Raw genomic sequence first — 15,896 nt, forward strand, 5'->3', positions numbered from 1 at the left:
TTTTCAACACTTCCCCCCCCCCCAAATATTTTCTGGCTACAGCCCTGGGTCACACCAACAGGAGACCAGCCAACTTGTCCTTATCTTGCTATCTCTGTGGTGTGCCTTATTTCCATTATGTAGACCTGAGCTTGAAATATAGCGTACCCATGTCCCATGTGACATTGGGAATTTTTAAACTGTCCTGTAGGGGAGACCCATGAATAGCTCACAAAAAATTGCTGGCCTTGTTTTGGTGTAAATGAAACGGCTCTTTATCTGGATGGTCTTGTTTCGCTCAGCCCAGTTTGGCAACCTACTTTGTGAGGACTGGATTTTCTCCCCTTTTCTAAGTACTAGTATCCAAAGCAATCTGCACACAGACAGTGGTGAAAAATAAATTTCCCTTGACTTCCCATTTGCCATGGAAGCAAAGGGGGAGAAGAAGCAACGCTTTTTACCACACATAAAATTTGTGTTGGAAAAGTTGCCACACAGCAGAGGATGTGGGAAAGTATTTCAGTATAAAGAGACCCACAAAAATAAGTAGTTCCTTTTTATTTTGCTTCTGTAATTATAGTTTACGATGCACACACTTCCTACATTTTGCAATATATATCAATTTAAATCAACATCACAAGTTTAAAATGAGAAGCTAAATAAGAGATGTGGGCACATGTTCAACTCAGTATTTAGTTGTTTGCATTTTGAAATGGAAAGTTGGCCTTTCAAATGGTTCAGAGAAGAGTTTTATTGAAGAAACATCTTCTTTTGCAAGGGGATTTGCCTTGGAGGTAATCGCCGCCAGGGCCAAGTCAAGGGCCAAGTCTCCGGAGGGGAATTATTGCTGAACACAAAAAAACTGCTCTTTTAGCTTCACTTCTTTGCCACTGAGTGCCTGTTGTCCATCATTCCAGCTTCTAGAGATAGTCATCCAAGGTCTTCATAATCCTGGAACAGACTCATACACATATATCAGGGCAGAAGCTTTCATAAGCTAGAGTTCACCTCATCAGGCACATGGAGCATTAACCTTATGGAAGATATACACAGGGTGTAGAAGGGGCAGTATGAAACTAAGGGATCACGAAACACATAGAGTAAACTAGGTGACAGTTCAATGCAATGATCTTCCACAACTGCAACAATAAAGGATGACACTATCAACCCTAGTGTTACAAAAAGAGAAGGAACAGGCCAGTGAAAACGAGGAAGAGTTCATTTAGAACACTTCCCACAAGCTCCTTTGCTTCTCCCAGATCTTGAGCTGGCATTACTCTGCATAGTCAGTATTAGAGATTTGCTTGAAATAGACTCTCTGCATTTTTTTTCTTTCTGGCTAAAATCCTGTTCAATAATGATGATGCTATAAATCTGCCTTACACCATTACAATTCATTTTCTGGTTACTGCATATATAATGACCAAAAGTCTTCCACAATCTACCCTTTAGTTCTTCAACATATCAATTTCTAGGTTGCTGGAGAACTGGGGTATGTGTAGAGATCTTTGTAGTCCTCCTCCTGTTGTTGAACATAGGTAACAGGCATCTTCAGATGCCTGTTGCATAGCATCCATCTGTAGGAAGATAGCTGGAGATGTAGGTACATCTCCCAATATAGTATCTTGGCCTTTTTGTCTTTGTCTCGATCATCTTTCTACATACGAAAGGCAGGAATATAGTGAGGGATCCAAATCACTTGACCCAACCCCATCCTATCTTCCAGGTATATCATGAGAGTCAATGTAGTAGTGCAACACCTGTTTCTTGCAAATCCAGCACCAAGAGCAAGCTTTCAGAATTTTTTTCATTCTGGGAGGAGTAAAAATGTGGAATAAAAGAGCAAGAAGACAGATGGCAAGAGGAGAGATGCATGGATCAGTGGCAGCAGGTGGCCTGATTTTTATTGTAGAGCATAAAAACTGTCCAAGGTGCTGAACCGTATTCACAAAGCTTGATTTCTTCTTTAGAGCCTGAACTGAGACCCAGAGTAGATTCCCCATTCCACTGACAGTGGTCTGCTTGGGAAAGCCAGAAGTTGTCTTCTACTCAAGCATGAAAAATCGATCAAAAGAAAAATATGCAATGACACATATTCCTTCTTAAGAAATACAGGCAATTGGGCAACATGTAAATGGAACCTGGAGAGGCTCAGTGATTACTGAGAAGTAGCACTGAGATTGAGTTCAAATGTGTGGGCTGTTCTGAGCCAATAGGGATAAGATCTTAAAGCACTTACCTAAGGAGCTTAACCTTTGGAGGAATTAGTATTTCCAGGTCATAAAAGGTGTCCACCCACACAAGGGTTAAAAAAAAAAACCACATCTCTAACTAGGATTCTGTCCCTAAGTGCAAGGAAATTGGGCTGCTATTTGTCCAAATAAACATGATGTGTTTTTAAGTTGCATCGAGTCCATTATGGCCGCAGAGCAAATGAAGCTACTATTACAGAACCAATGCAAGTGAATATAAAAATTGAAATGCATAACAAGAACACCACTAAAAGCAGAGACACTTTTACTGGTGTCTTTTTGTGTTATTTCCCAGCATTTATTCTAACTATATTTCTATCCATTATAGAGATACTTGTCTTTATTTTGTGCCCAGCAATTTGTTGTTGTTGTTGTTGTTGCTGCTGCTGTTGTTGTTGCTATTATTACTACTACTACTACTACTACTACTACTACTACTACTACTTCTCATAGGAGCCCCTGGTGGTGCAGCGGATTAACCCACTGAGCTGCTGAACTTGCTGACTGAAAGGTTGGAGGTTCGAATCCAGGGAGCGGAGTGAGTTCCCTCTGTTAGCCCCAGCTTCTGCCAACCTAGCAATTCAAAAATATGCAGATGTGAGTAGATCAATAGGTACCACTCAGGAAGGTAACAGCACTCCATGCAGTCATGCTGGCCACATGACTTTGGAGGTGTCTATGAACAATGGCAGCTCTTCGGCTTAGAAACGGAGATGAGCACAAACCCCCAGAGTCGGACACGACTAGACTTAATGTCAGGAGAAATACCTTTCCCATTTCCTATTACTTCTCACTATAGAACCCCAACATGGCTACTTGCATGCCATGAGTATGAAATCAAAGGTATCTTATTTTACTGGCCTCTATTTTCTCTTTTGCAACAACATCCAATTGTAGCAAGTGGCTGCAATAGAGGCTTAGTCTCCTTTTGTATTTCTGCCTCTCATTTGCTCCAAAATCTAAAGCACTAGAGAAGAACAATAAAAAAGTTCCAAATTCAATTGGTCTGGGATAAAGCAAAGACTATTAAAAAGTGATAGCATTAAGAGTGGGCCTCTGTTTCATTTTGCCCAAAGCGTCAAAGTCTGGTTGAAAGGAAGTGAACTTTTTCATCTGCTGCCGAAAAAGAAATGCCACTGCACACAAACAGTCTCTTTAGGGAACTTTCCATGGCTTCCCAACACACAGAGTACTACTGCTCTGGGTGAAAATAGATGATGATTCCTTCTCATGCAATTGAATTGAGTTTCATATCCCATTCCCCACAAAAGATGTTGTATCTTTATTTATATGTCCAAGTTGTGTTGCCAGCAGCAAGATGTACTCACTGTCGCACAGTAGTGATTCTGTTTAGGACTTTGGCCAGGGGCCAGTAACTCATAAACCCACCTCCAGAATAAACGTGTACTTCAGGGAATGGGAAACACACACACACTTCATGGGCCACATGGGCCCACATTTTTACTGCCCACAAGCTTCACTGCTGCCAGAATGTTTGTTACAACCAACTGGAACTGCACTCCTGAAAACATCTAAGAGTGTTTTTCCCCTCTAAAGAAGCAGGCAATGGTGGGAGTCTAAGCAGCTGTGTTAAAAACTATGCAAAAAACATTCATGACAGTTTCGCTGCGTAGAGTCACGTCGACTCCTTGGTTCACTGAGGAGCTGGCCATGATGAAGCGTGCGAGGAGGGGACTAGAGTGCATCTGGAGGAAATCTCGGGATGTGTCTGACCAAGCACGGGCGAAAGCCGCTATTAAGGCTTACTCCGTGGCTCTGCGAGCAGCCAGGAAAGCTTTCACGACTGCCCGCATAGCGTCTGCGGCCAACAGGCCATCGGAGTTGTTCCGAGTTGTTGGGGAGCTCCTGCGGCCTCCTGAGACCCAGGGGCTTCCTGATGACTTGGCAACTAGGTGCAGCGATTTTGCGCACCACTTTGCAGGCAAAGTTGCTCAGATACGCCATGAGTTGGACTCCAGCTTAATTGTAGTTCCAGCGGAGGTAACCGAGGCACCTGTCTGTCCGATTTTGTGGGATTCTTTCCGGCTTGTTCTTCCGGATGACGTGGAGGGGATTCTTGGGTCTGTGAGGGTGACCGCTTGTGCTCTGGATCCTTGTCCCTCTTGGCTGGTTAAGCAGGCCAAAGAGGGGTTGTTGGATTGGTTTGTGGCTATAATAAATGCCTCCCTGGGTCAGGGGTCATTTCCATCTTGTTTTAAGCAAGCGGTGGTAAAACCGTTACTAAAAAAGACCTCGCTAGACCCATCTGTATGTAACAACTACAGACCAATTTCCAACCTCCCGTTTTTGGGCAAGGTTCTGGAGTGGGTGGTGGCCACGCAGCTCCAGGAGTTCCTCGATGACACTGATTTTCTGGACCGCTCGCAGTCTGGCTTCAGGCCTGGGCACAGCACTGAGACGGCTTTGGTCGCCCTGGGGGATGACCTCCGCAGGGAACTGGACAGGGGGAGTGTGACCCTGCTGGTTCTCTTGGACATCTCAGCGGCTTTCGATACCATCGACCATGGTATCCTTCTGGGGAGGCTCTCTGGGATGGGACTCGGTGGCACTGTTTTGCAGTGGCTCCAGTCCTTCCTGGAGGGCTGTTCCCAGATGGTGAAGCTGGGGGACACCTGCTCGGACCCCTGGCCTTTGACCTGTGGGGTCCCGCAAGGGTCTATTTTATCCCCCATGCTTTTTAACATCTACATGAAACCGCTGGGAGAGGACATCCGGAGTTTTGGAGGGTGTTGCCATCTCTACGCAGATGACACACAAATCCACTACTCGTTCCCACCTGACTCCAAGGAAGCCCCTCGGGTGCTGAACCAGTGCCTGGCCGCTGTGGCGGACTGGATGAGGAGAAACAAGCTGAGGATCAATCCTGACAAGACAGAGGCCCTCCTGGTCAGTCGCTCGTCGGATCGGGGTATTGGGTGGCAACCTGTGCTGGACGGGGTTGCACTCCCCCTGAAATCACAGGTCCGCAGTTTGGGGGTCCTCCTGGATTCAGCGCTGATGCTTGAAGCGCAGGTGTCGGCGGTGGCCGGGAGGGCTTTTGCACAACTCAAACTTGTGCGCCAACTGCGACCATACCTCGTGAAGTCTGACTTGACCACGGTGGTGCATGCCTTAGTTACCTCTAGACTGGACTACTGTAATGCGCTCTACGTGGGGCTTCCCTTGAAGACGGCCCGGAAGTTACAGCTGGTCCAACGTTCGGCCGCCAGACTAATAACAGGGGCGAGTTACAGGGAGAGATCTACTCCCCTGTTTAAGGAGCTCCACTGGCTGCCGTTCATCTTCCGGTCCCAATTCAAGGTGCAGACCATCATTTATAAAGCCCTAAACGGTTTGGGACCCGCCTACCTTCGTGACCGTATCTCCTACCATAAACCTGCCCGACCTCTCCGATCATCAGGGGAGGCCCTCCTGTCGCCACTACCTATATCTCAGGCCCGCCTTGTAGGAACAAGGGAGAGGGCCTTTTCTGCGGTGGCCCCTCGCTTGTGGAACTCGCTGCCCATTGAAATCAGGCAAGCCCCCACCCTTTTAGCCTTCAGGAAAGATTTAAAAACATGGCTCTTCCGGTGTGCTTTCGGAGAGTAAATGTTCTATGCTACTCCCCCCCAATATTTATCCTCTAGACTGGTTCACTATCTGATGTCCCGTCCCTCGAGGTTTTATTCTGATCCCTTTCTCACCCAGAGTTTTAATTTTTAATCTAGTTTTTAAATGTAGTGTTCATGCGGCCCGCTCTTGTTATATTGCTGTTTTGATCTTATGTTGTACTGTTTATTTTATGTAATGTATTATTTAATTGTATTATGTTATGGTTTATTGTATTGTCTTGGGCATGGCCCCATGTAAGCCGCCCCGAGTCCCCATTGGGGAGATGGTGGCGGGGTATAAATAAAGTTTTATTATTATTATTATTATTATTATTATTATTATTATAAATATTCGATTCAAAATGATTAAATAATTTATGCAAGCAGTATTAGAGAAGCCCCCATTTCTCCCTTTTCCCTAATAAAGGAGTGTCAAGAGTCAGACGCCAGTTACAAAACAGAGTTTATTCCGAAGAGAAGCCAAAAAATAACATAAACACAGGAAATATCCTTGAAACACTTCACTTATCAGTGTTTCGAGAGTAGATTGGACAATAGTAACTCAAAAACGAGCCACGCTAATTTCCCATGCTGGCATTCAATAAAAAACTAAATAACGCTTCAATTCAGCTTTGGAAAACAAATAGAGTTAATTGCTGGAAAATAAACGAACTAGAAAAGCAGTAAAACTGCTTCCACGGTGCAGCTAAGCCGAGAGCCTCAAAGGGATGTTGAATAGCCGTCGTCAGAAGAATCCAAGGTCAGGTCAGGAGGCAGCAGAAATTCCGAAAGACAAACCAGTAGTCAGAAGCCGGGAGAAGTAGTCAGTCAGAGGGCGAAGACAGAAGCCAGGTCAAATACCAATCCAGAGTCCGAAGAGGGTGCAGTCATCCAAACCAGGTCCACCGAGGCACAAAGATGGTACCAGCAGATCCGAATCACAGTCCAAGTCCAGTCTTCACGAAAGCACAGAGATCCCAATGGCGCCTCAGCAACACCTTGCCACACGCAAAGTGCAATGGCCAAACATTCCCATTTTATTCCCCTTCCTCCTGGGTGACCAAACACCAGGTGTCCCAAATCTACTCAGAGTCTGAACTCCACACAGCTAGAGCTCGTGGATCTGGAGTACCTAGCAATTCGTCGGAGTCCCAATCACCCTGCCCACACTTAGCCCCATGAACACTTAAAGAACCATCCTCCCTTCTCCAAGCATCCCAAGTGGGATTAGCTCCTGCAGAAACCCCAGGTTCAGAAGTATCCATAGGCCCCAAATCCCCAGACATCTCCGGTGGCTGTGCCCATTCAGTGCCCGCTTCCCCAGCCACCACCTGTTCCTCAGCATCCATCTCCCCATCTGAATCTTCCTCAGAAGATCCCCCATATAGCTCTCTAAGTCGCTTCCTGCGCAACTCCTCCAGTGAACCCTCATCACGAGGGTTTTTTCTTCCTCTTCGAATTCCATCACCATCAACCATAATCCCCGAAGGGGCAGTCACAACAAGGAGTGTAGGTGGTAGGACAGAGAGAAGGACCTCATCTTCGAGCTCTACTATGCTCATAAATGGAGATTCCAATAACTTGGACCCAAATCATTTAGGGCTTTATAAGTCAAAATCAGTACTTTGGATTCTTTCTGAAATCTGACAGGCAGCAATAGAGTTGTTGCAATAAAGATATTGTGTTTTCCCTGTAGCCATCTCTTATTAACAACCTGGCTGCAACATTTGGGCCAACAGAAGTTTCTGAGCAGCCCCACATTGAGAACATAGAGTAATCTCAATGGGATGCAACCAAGGCATGAACCACCATGATCAGATCTGACTTCATCAAGAATAGATGCTGTTGGCAAATCAGTATTAACAGTGCAAGGGCACTCCTGCTCACTGCTGAAACGTGGGCTTCTGGTGAATCCAGGACTAACCCCTCATTAGACCCTTAAAAGACCTTTCTGATGTTTTAAAATAGGTTTCCCTCAGTCTAAAATGGCCTGAAGAGGGCCAAAGGTGGCTAAAATGTACCCCCAGGACATTTTGGAGACATTTAGGGACATTATTTAAACTTGGGTGAGTGGTAGGGTTAGAAAAATAGGCCTGAATGCATTTGTTTTTTTAAAGTCTGGAAACCTTTTGTTCATTTTTTGCACGAGGAAGAGAAAGACTTGCCCATTTTGATTTTTGAACAATAATTTGAGGGTTTTTTTTGTTCAAGAAAGGAGTCAATATTGGGAGACCTACAGGGTGAAGCTTATGTTGTTTATTTTTGTCCAGGTGAGGATAGATTGGAGACCATCTACTCTTCTTTCGTTTTGCTTTCTTTCTTTTTCTTGGCATTTTGGTGTTTCTATTCTATATTTCTTTTCTTGGTTCACTTTTTTTGACTTTTAATGTAACTTGTATTTTTTTTTTTAAAAAAAGATTAATTTAAAAGAAGAAATTAAAACAGGCCTGAGCCAAATGCAGCTTGAGGTCTGCATGCTGCCTACTCTTTCTCTAAAGCAAAGTGCTAAGCCTTGCTTTAGTAAACTGAAAGTGACATTTTGGTCATTTCTGCTTTTAGAAGCATAATGATTACAACCTCTTTTTCATTTTGGGAGTCAGCGATTAATTTTCTTTTGGGAAAAATCATATTGGGTAAGGATGGGAGGCTTAATTTTGAACTCTTAGTTCTGCATCAATAACATACATATGTTCCACTGCTGCTCATGCGATGTTTTCTTTTAAAAGTGAAATGAAGTTTTTTTTGGTTGGGATCATGGTTAGGGAAGGAGAATAACCCCCCTTATTGATGCTGAAACTCCCCCCTTCTGTGTTTATGTCTAAATCTAAACCAAAATTTGCATTTTCGTGGTGCCAAATATAAAATCCTCCATTGCCCACCAATAACAATGTCTTAGTGAATGACTTACTGTCCTAATAAGTAGTGATTTAATATTTTGATCACAATTCTGGAATGGGAATAGAGTTTGAAATCTTTTAAGCCCTGCAGGATTAATATTAAAGGAAGTTGTTGCAATTATTGTTGGTAATTAGAGTCAATTAGGCTAGATGGGCAGGCAACAGCAGCATGGGCACGACTGCGGAAACCTTCTCCCCTTCAGGCAGAGATGTAAACATTCTTCTTGGGTGGATTGGGGTGAATGCTTGGCCAAAGTAAATGGGGTACTGCTTCATTTTCCTCCTGAGACAACAGGAGATGTTGGGCCATGTCTGACAGTGTGCAAAGTCATAAAGGGTACCAGCTTATCACCTCTTCTCTAAGCATCTACTCTTTGCCTTTCAAAGATGCTCCAACTTATTCTGTATTGCTTTGCAGTCTAAACCTTAATGTATTGCTAGAGGATTCTTGTTATGAATTATCCTGTTGCCTGTTTGACATACCCCTCTGTTGTTTGCAAGTTCATGTTAACAGATATTGGGTGAAAAGAAGAGAACAGCATCCTCTGAGTTATCCATCTTTGCTTTTTCTTTGGAGTCAGAAAGATGCTAGAATTAACCTTGAAACTATGATGCTGTCCCTTGAGTTCTTGTGTCTACCCTTATGCTTTCTCTTTTGAGGTTCAGTCCTATTTATACAGAACTGAATGGAAAGTAGCTTGGTACATCTGTGGTTGATTTGCAGCAGATTATTCAGGGATCTCCAATAGATAGTTGAACAATAAATAGTTGTACAATCTCAGCAGGTTGGCAGCTGAAATCACAAAAGCTTGGGGGCAAACTCCCTCCCCCTCTTTCTCTGTATGTGCATGTCAGTTCTAGTACTGAAAACAAATTCCTGAGCTCAGCATCTGTGCCCAGAGGCATGTTGCTCTCCAATTCTATATGCCTGCCATCCTGTTTTGCACCTGACCTCATGATCCTAATGAACAACAATGGAATCTCAAACAAGCATAGAGTCTGCCATTCTCTCTGTAATAAATGAATGGACTACATTATCATAAAACCCAGAAAGCAAGTTTTTAAAAGTAATGGTTATAACAGAATTTGAAATGCTATCTATTTTTTGAAAAATAATCAGATCTAAAAATGAAACATTGCAACTCTGTGCTGGTTACAATGATGAAAATTAACCCATTATTGTCCTTATCACACTGATGGTTACTTTCTCTTCCTTTTCATTGCTGGGGGACAGTGGTTAGAAATGATAACAGACATCATCAAAAATCCTGTCAAAATGCCTCAAACAACCTTATCACACAAGGCAATAGAATTATTCTAGGTCGCTTCTGCTCCAATTTGTCCATGGAAGCCCAAACCAACCATCAAATGATATAGGATGATTTCTGGTGGGGCTTCATGGGCAAACTGGGATGGCAGCATGTTGGGATGTTGCCACCACCAATATGGAAGCTGCTCCTTGTTCCATAAGGAACATCAGCAGTTAGGTGGAATGACAACACTTCTCCACGTGGGATGGGGAAGCATCAGCTGGTGGCCAGGGACTGGGATTGTCTCGCTGCGCCATGATTTACCATGGAGACTGGTGAATCATGACACTGGACCTCATCCATGTGATGAGGTCCTACTATGCCTTAAATACCTTTTAAAATAATATGTGAACATAACTAGAAAATGTTTTCTCGAAGTAACCATTATTCTGCTAATCAAATTACATTTGAAATTTAATTTAGTTATTTATTCATTAAAATATTTCTATTTGTCTATTAAAATATTTCATCACACCCTTATTAACCCCCTTCCCCCCGGAAGTAACTAGTCACTTGTGGCCTTGTTGAATTGAATTGAATTTTATTTTTACGGTCCCACATCAAAAAGTATAAACATTAAAACCTTACAATCAGAGGGTTTTTTTAAAAAAAAAGAAAGAAAGAAAAAAAAGAAGAAAAGAAAATTAAAACCAGAAATTTAGCACACTAAAAGCAGAAAGTCCAGGATATGCAACCATTCTATGTGGCTCCAAATATGACACTTAATTGAAATCTGTGGATATAGATATTAAAATGAGTAGGTTAAAACATTATCCACTAAAATAATCTGCCATGTGCCTCCTTATTTTTACAGCTGCAGCACAAAATATGTGACTTTGTTATTCTTGGTGGATTTCTTCCAAGTTCTTGTTCTACGATGGTCCACAGTGCAAAAGGGGCTTGGGCTCTGTCATAGTGGAGTATGCTTTGTATCTTTAAAATGCTAATGAGTTAAGTATAGGTTCATTTTAGCAGTTAAGTCAGGCCACTGCTCGAGATGAGCAGTGTGCCTAATTTTAAGAATTTGGCTAACAAGAAACAAGAATTCATACCTAAATGCTTTAAAAAAACCCCTAAAGAAACATTCTTCTACACATATAAAAGTGCAATGCTATTTTTGGAACTCTACAGAAATTGGACAACAGCAGAAGAGATGCAGGCCTTCAGCAGATGGAGTATGATGACACTTGGCAGGTGTGCAGTTTCAAGAATACAACACTCACTATCAAGGTAAATGTTGGTCACTATCAAGCTATATGCTACATTGAAGAGAATCTGCAACTTTTCCTCTTGTTTGTTGCTAGTGCTTCCTCATAGATATGGAGGGATGAGACCACTTCAGAGCTATTTCTGAATGGAGTTAAAGCAAGGACATTCCAGGATCTATTTTAGTGAAAACGAAGGAAAGCAACATCCTATAAGTAGCCCACTATTTTCAATGCAGACCTAGCATGCCGTCTCTATTTATTAACTTTGGTCAAATCCACATACAGAAATGTATTTTTCACAGTTGTCAATGCTGCAGCATTTTAAAAACATTTCATCTTAAATTGGTGTTGCTATTCACATTATTTCTCAGAAAAGTCCTCTTTGTTCCTGCAGTCTGTGGAAGCTCTTTCCCATGCTCTTTCAATTGTTTTGATTCTTTCCAAGTGACAGTGACACAAATAACCTTGCATGATGACCGGTAGCTGTGCCACTATCAATGTGGTTCACTCCTTAATCATCATGAGATCTAAGCTTTATTAGCCTGATATAATCCTTTTCATTTATGATAAAAATATTATTGGTATTTTTTATTAAACTTCATTGATGCTTTGAATGCTGAGGCACACAGTGCACTTTCCCTAGTGAAAGTGGAGGGCAAAGCAAATTTGTTTCATCTTGCTCATCATCCATTTTCCCATGTGGAGAAAAGAGGGAGAGGATGGGAGGAACATGGGAACTGGTGGGAACTCTTAATTGGTTAGATAGACCTCAATTTTTTCTCTAAGTATTCTTTTGCCCTGAGAAACAAAGTGGGATAGGTTTTCCTCCTTCACAACTTCAAATCTGTTGTTGAAGGCCAATTTCTCCTTTCCTTTGTGTTCAGGAGCTGCTCCTATCGCCTCTGCTGTCAGAGACCTATGGACCTGTGGCATGAACTTCCACACACAGCTCACCTATTCTGCCTTCTATAAAGCAACCAGGGACCTCAATCACTTCCATAAATGACTAGTAGGCTTGTGCATTTTGGAAGAACCTCATGCTGTTTCTGCTTTATGTATTCCAGGTGGCCAGCTGATCTGTTTTCATTCTCCTTCTGAAAATGGGTGTGTGCCCAAATAGCTGTTTTTGGTCTGCAGCTGGAAAATGCAGCTTGATCCGGCCCCGATTTTTAGGATTTTTTTCTTTCTAGAAATAATATCTACCTAAAAGGATTGCCAGAAAGGTATCTCCCACTGGCCCTGTCCTGTAACTTCTCCAGGAGCACCATTTCTTCCTGCCAAATGTTAAAGATGCACTTTCACATCACACAGCCTACTATTACACTTTCGTTATTAATAAAAAGCAACAGCAACTTCTTCCGAAACATTTGCAGTTTGCATTTCTTGTTCTCACAACATACTGGAAGAGGTCAGCAGCCCACCATCCGCAAGCAAGCAAGCAGCATGTCCCCTTATTAGAAAACACTCCTGTATGATCCAGAAATTATTAGGTATTAGTGGTAAGTTTAGGTAGGTAGGTAGTTTTTCTGAGAATGAGCCTTTGCTGTTTGCTGGAATTCCTATAATTATTAATAACAATAATCTTTTAAAAGTATTACTTTGATGAAAGAGAGGAGGGAGGAGAGATAAGAGAAGAAGCTAAAGGCTTTAGTAGAGGCTAAGGGTGACTCAAAGCTCAGAGCAACCGTAAAAGAAAAGCACACCTACAAACACTGCACAAAACCCAGCCAACTACCCACCCACACTTCCCAACTCCCAGTCCCACTAAATAAAGAATCCAGAAAATAAAGGAAAATCAAAAGGATTCAGTGCTAGAGAGAGGCCAAGTCAAGCCAAAAGCTAAAGCTGAGAGAAAGCAGCGGCAAGGGATTCGGACTGAAACACCTCTCTCTAGACCAAGGACGCAACTGAGCAATGGAGGTGCTTGTCCTACTAAAAACACAGCTTGTGTAAGACACATCATGGCTGTTTCTTCTATTCTTATTGGCCCAACAGGCAGGGCTCACAGGGAAACCTATCAGCATGTCACATGATCCCAAATAGAGCAGAAGGAGTCATGACTGGCAGCCACATGATCTGGCTAAGTCAAAAAAAAAATGGTGGCAGAGCTCTTGCTGTTATGGGCATCTGAACAAGTTGAAGAAGCTGAAGGAAAACGAATCTATGTACAAATCCAATGATTGGTCCTCATAGAAAATTCCTGCAACGGGTTGGTTGCACAGAAGTACTCCATTTGTGGAAACCAGGGAATGGAGGGGGAGGATCTAAAGTACAAACCAAAGATATTTCTTTTCATTCCTTCTCTTAACTGGAAATCCTGCAGGGTGATCCAAACATTTACCACACCATGGAGTTATGAGGCCTTCAGGGCTGCATTTTCCAGGGTCTACTAGTTACTGCCTACCTTGGCTACAAGGATTTGGGACTTGTACTCTAAAAATTAAGTCTGGAGGTGGCCAAATGCTGGCCTTTTTATATTAATCTGATGTCTGTTTTCTTTTAATAGCAGCATTTTAACAATGTATTGCTAATTTGTTTTGTTAAATGTTCCAGAATAACTTATTAATGATTTTAATTATACCTAGTCATTATTTCATAAATATTAAAACAAAATATGCATAGATTATATATGAATGCATAAACTAAACAAGACCACTACTTGAAATGGATAAATTCAGTGTTCTTTGGCTTTCACCCTTCCTCAAGGAAACAAAGCAAATGTTAATATGGAAAATTGTTATTCATTGACGTGGGAGCGGGGAATGGAAAGCTAGGCTGATTTCATCATAATTGTTAGAGCAGACAAACATCTCCCGACATGCGTCCAAGTCCAATTCTTCTATTTTGGAAAAATCAAGAAAACAACATAAGGACTTTACAATGCATGACTGAACCTCAGCAGTGCCAACAATACAATTTCTTTTATGTTTTGAAAAACATGCCACCTTTACAAGTGGAAGGCATCTTATCCTTTTAATTTTTTGTGTGTCATATACATAATAATATAGTGTGAGAGAGACAGGGGAGGGGGAGACGGATGATTTCTTTAGTTAAATCTCTATAGACTGAGCCATGAACCAGGGGGATTTGAGTCAAGATGCGGAGCTCTATCAGATGTTTTTAGCCTTTCCAAACCACATTGGGCCCCATGGCTGCGAGAAAGATGTCATATAAAATAACTAAATACCAAGGCAGAGACATTTCCAGTTTTTAGAAAGGCCTCCTAAATCATCCTAAAACAACTGAGAGAGATTGATTGCCCCTCATGGCCCCTAGCGGATATAAGGAGCCTTTGTAAACAAATAGGAAAAAATGGGGGGAGGAGGGGGTGACAGGAGAAGCAGGCAATATCACCCATAAACCTCACTTTTCCCACATCTGCTCTGCCAAACATCCATGGACAACCTGTGTATAGTGTAAACACCCATATTTATATGCAAATGAAATCATGGACTGAGGGCCGGGATGACATCTATTGTCCCTCCTTCCACCCTCCACATGTTCATTGTCCTTTGAGTACTGGAGCCTATTCAGAAACTCATGGATGGTGATGGGACAATGCATAAATTTTACTACCTTTCTGATTAAAAAAAAAGTTTTTCCTCTCAAATATTAGAATAGCTTCACTGCTTAATGTTCTGCTTGGTGCACAATAACTATGTCCCACGAAGTCCTATACGACTTTGTCCAAACTATGTGAAAGATTGTATTTTCCCATCTGACATATTCCTGTGTGGCATGTGGGCATTTTTCTGCTGTCATCATCATTGGCTTCTTCACCTCTTCCTCCGTTTCTATGACAAGGTGCCGGGACAGGGAAAGTAAGGTTCTTCTGCTACCCCAGCTACTTCCTACTACAATGGGAGCGGTGGCTACTTCCTTGGAATGTTCCACCCTGCACTATTGCATGGAAATGATACAGAATTTAGGCATTCAGATAAATTTAGTGACTATAAAAATCTGGGAGCAACAAAACAAAATAAAAAAATAGCATCTGCTTATAGTGTATGCAACTGAAACTATCTGATTTGAAAGCATTATTATAATTGGTTTATTATGACAGCATGGGCCAGAACACATGAACATTATAAGGTTCATAAAGTAAATAAGCATCAAGTTTTACCACTACAAGTATATTGCTATGGTACATGTAAACTAGGCTGACAATTTTTTGTGGTTGTATCTAACTACAGAGAGTTTTTAGAAATAAAATTAACTGAAACTGCATCAAAATTTGATAGCAATTTTGGTGTCGCCCCTTCTGATGGTGTCACCCAGTGCAGTCCACACTCCTAGCAATGCCACTGTCCAGACCTTTCATATTTCTGAAATGATGCACTTACACTTTCAATAAGAACTGATAAGAAACACTGATTATATTATATTTCATTGGATAAGAATGGTCAACAAATTGGAGCGGTATGAAAACCTTAGTGTATTTATACTACAGCTAATTAAACTCTTCTAGGTTTTAATAGTGTGGGCATTCATTTGAATGTGGTCATTTAAAAATCTATTAAGATTTATGTCATTTCAAATACTTGTAATTAGCAGTTTAATGAAATAGCAATGTAACCATTATTGTATCAATTACAAGTGAAAAGAGCAAAAAAGTACTTTCAAAACTCACAAATTTTGG

This window comes from Anolis carolinensis, chromosome 1 (genome assembly GCF_035594765.1).
Source record: "Anolis carolinensis isolate JA03-04 chromosome 1, rAnoCar3.1.pri, whole genome shotgun sequence".
Lineage (NCBI taxonomy): Eukaryota > Metazoa > Chordata > Lepidosauria > Squamata > Dactyloidae > Anolis > Anolis carolinensis.